At 33.4% G+C, this 3,837-nt stretch overlaps 1 non-coding gene across 1 annotated transcript; it reads left to right on the top strand.

Moving 5' to 3' along the window:
- The first annotated feature begins 412 nt into the window (after positions 1-412).
- On the top strand, positions 413-519 carry LOC147917659 (U6 spliceosomal RNA). Its single transcript, XR_015551819.1, has one exon. It is a non-coding gene; the product is annotated as a U6 spliceosomal RNA (small nuclear RNA).
- Positions 520-3,837: the final 3,318 nt, after the last annotated feature.

The raw sequence follows: 3,837 nt of genomic DNA, 5'->3' as shown, positions 1-3,837 counted from the left end.
ATCAAAGAAAATAAAAATAGAAAAACCATAGTTGTAAAATAAATGAAATAAAAAGCTGGCTCTTCGAAAATATCAATAAAAGTGATAAACATCTAGCAAGACTGGGAAAGATAAAAAAGAGCGAAGACATAAATTACCAGGATCAGAAATGAAGAAAGGGATATCACTGTGGATCCTGCATTCATTGAAATAATAATAGTGAATAACAGCACAGAGAAAAATTACCAAATGCAACTAATGTGAAATTGCTCACCTGAGTGGTCTATAACTATTAAAGAAATTGAATTCATAATTTAAAATCTGGAAAAGAAATTTCCAGATTATAATGGTTTCTCTGGAGAGTCTGCCAAACATATAAATAAGAAGTAGTACTAATTCTATAAAATGTCTTCCAGAAAGCCAAAGAAGAGGAGTGCTCGCTTCAGCAGCACATATACTAAAATTGGAACGATACAGAGAAGATTAGCATGGCCCCTGCGCAAGGATGACACACAAATTCGTGAAGCGTTCCATATTTTTTTTCCTATGTTGTTTTATCAGGTCTAATTAAAAGAGCTAAGTTTTTTCTTACAAACATTTAAAAAAAAAAAAGAAGAAATGCTTCCCATCTCATTTTATGAAGCTAGTAATATCCTAATACTAAACCCAGACAAAAATAATCCAAAAAAAAAGAGAGAGAAATAAAGGAAAAAAGGAAGGAAGAAAGAAAGGAAACTACATATTTCATGAACTCCAACGCAAAAATCCTCAACAAAATATTAGCAAATCAAACTCAGCAATATATAAAGAGAATAATCAACATGACCAATGTATGCAGGTATGCAAGACTGGTTCATTACTTGAAAATCATTTAGTGTAATCCACCATATCAACAGAAGAAAAATAATATGATCATATATATGATCGATCATATGATCATATGATTGAATTGATCATGACAAAATTGACATCATTTTTGATATGATCAAAATCGATATGATCATCAACAAAATTCAACATCATTTTATGATGAAAACTCAGTAAACTAAGAATAGAGGGGAACTTCCTAAACTTAATTAAGAGCATCTACAAAAAACCTATAGCTAACAGAATATTCAATGGTGAAAGACAAATTTTTTCCTCTAAGATCTGAAATAAGACAAGGATATCTACTCTCACCACTCTTATTCAACATAGTACTAAAAGTCTTAGCCTAATAAGGCAAAAAAGGAAATAAAAAGCATACATGTCAAAAAGGAAGAAATAAAACTGTCCCTATTTCCAGATGACATGACAGTCTATGTAGACAATTCCAAGGTATCTAGAAAAAAAGTCCTAAAACTAATAAGTGACTACAATAAGGTTACAGGATACAAGATCAACACACAAAAATCAATTGTATTTTTATATATTAGCAATAACGTACAGAAACCCAATTTAAAAACAATACTATATACAGTTTCTCAAAAGGAGAAAGAAAATCCAGGATCTGTATGCTGAAAACTACAAAATGCTGAAGAAAGAAATAAAAGAGCTAAACAAATGGAGACATGCTATGTTCATGGATAGGAAGACTCAACAGAGTAAAGGTATCAATTCTCCCCCAAACTATTCCATAAGCTTAATGTAATTTCTGTCAAAATCCCAGCAAGCCTTTTTGGAGACAAAGACAAGCTTATTTTACAATTTATATAGAAAGATTGTTTAGCTAGAACAGCTAAAACAATCTTAAGAAAGAAGAATAAAGTGAGAGAAATCACTGTAATGAATATTAAGGCTCACTATAGAGCTACAGTAATCAAGAGAGTGTGGTATTGGTATAGGGACAAAGATCAGTGCAACAGAATAGAGAATCCAGAAATTGACTCACACACGTATTCCCAACTGATTTTTGACAAATGTGCAAAAGCAATTCTATGGAGGAAAGATAACCTTTTCAACAAATGGTGCTGGAGCAATTAAACATCTACAGGAAAAAAAAAAAACAAAACCAAAAACAAACGAACCTCAACCTAAACTTCACATCTTATATAAAAATTAACTCAAAATGGATCACAGATTTAAAAAGTAAAACACAAAACGATAAAACTTTTAGAAGAAAACCAAGGAGAAAATCTTTGGGACCTAGGGCTAAGCGAAGAGTTCTTAGATTTGGCACCCAAATCACAATCCATAAATGAAAAAATAAATTGAACTTCATCAAAATGAAAACCTTTTGCTCTGTCAAAGATCCTTGTGAAGTGAGGAAAAGACAAGCTACAGGTGGGGAGAAAATATTTGCAAAACACACATCTGACAAAGGACTTGTATCTAGAATACATAAAGAGTGCTCAAAACTCAACAGTAAAAACAACAAAAACAAAAACAAAATCAAACAAACAAAAACCCATTAGAAAATCAGCAAAAGACATGAACGAAACATTTCACCAAAGTGGAGAGACAGATGGCAAATAAGCACATGAAAATATGTTCAGCATCATTAGCTATTAGGGAAATGCAAATTGAAACCACAATGAGATAGCACCACATACCTATTAGAAAGGCTAAAACAAAAATTGGGATAACACCAAATGTTGGCAAGGATGTGGAGAAACTGGAACTCTCATACGTAGCTGGTGGAAATGTAAAATGGTAGAGTCACTCTGGAAAATAGTATGATAGTTTCTTAAAAAACTAAACATGCACTAATCATACAACCTTGCAGTGAAATGAAAACTTATGTTCACACAAAACTTGTACATGAACGTTCATAGCAGCTTTATTCAAACCAGTCAAAAAGTGGAAACAATCCAAATGTCCTTCAAAGGCTGAAGGGTTGAACAGACTCTGGTACATCTATAAAATGGAATAATACTCAGCAATGAAAAGAACAAACTATTGATTCATGCCACGGCTTGGATGGATCTTAAGGGCATGATGCTTAGTGAAAAAAAGCCAATCTGAAATGTTTACATACTGTGTGAGTCCATTTAAAGCAACTCAAAATGACAAAACTCTAGAGATGGAGAACAGGTTAGTGGTTGTCATGGGACAGGAGCAGAAGTGGGCAGATGGGTGAGGCTATAAAGAGGTGGTATGAGAAAATTCCTCATCAATGATGACAGAACAGTTCTGTGTCCTGATCATGGCATTACATGAATCTATACGTGGGGAAAAACTACACAAAACCACACACATACACACACACACACACACAAATGAATGCTGTTTAAAAAAAGGTAAAAACTAATTAAGGTCTGTGGTCTGGTTAACAATGCTGTACCAACATTAACTGCTTGGTTTTGTGATTGTATTACAGCTATGTCACCATTTGAGGGCTTAAGAAATTCTATGTACTATTTTTACAACTTCCTGTGAGTCTACAATCATTTCAAAATAAATAGTTAAAAAAACAGCCAGCACTGACGCTTGTTTTTTCCCTTTAATGTAGATTTTCTTAAATTCTGTAGTTAGATCTCACTCAGTTCTCCAAAATAACATCACTAAACTACAGCAAAATTATGTGCTGTTCTGGTTGGAGACAGAGCAGCATTTACATAAATCTAACATTTTGTGGGAACACAACTCTAGTCAGGTGGAGACATGTTGCCTTAAACAGAGACCAAGGCCAAGAAAATGTATGGTTACACAACCCACCCATTTGATTTATGGCCAGAAACCTGAGTTAGAGTGTTTTCTAGATACTATATTGTCTGTACATATGTGTGTGTGTGTATTTGTGTGTGTGTCTGTGTATTTGTATGTGTGTGTGTGTGCTTTATTGGGAGATAGAAGGGAAGAGATAAACTATTACGGCTCTTCTGCTGTAGCAAAGCTGGAAATGGTTTACATTACATTTGGTAAAAAGAAATGAGGGAA

This window comes from Ceratotherium simum, chromosome 3 (assembly GCF_057802395.1).
Source record: "Ceratotherium simum simum isolate JZ-2026a chromosome 3, ASM5780239v1, whole genome shotgun sequence".
Classification (NCBI taxonomy): Eukaryota; Metazoa; Chordata; class Mammalia; order Perissodactyla; family Rhinocerotidae; genus Ceratotherium; species Ceratotherium simum.
The sequence above is the reverse complement of the archived record's forward strand: the minus strand, read 5'-3'. Positions and strand labels throughout refer to the sequence as shown.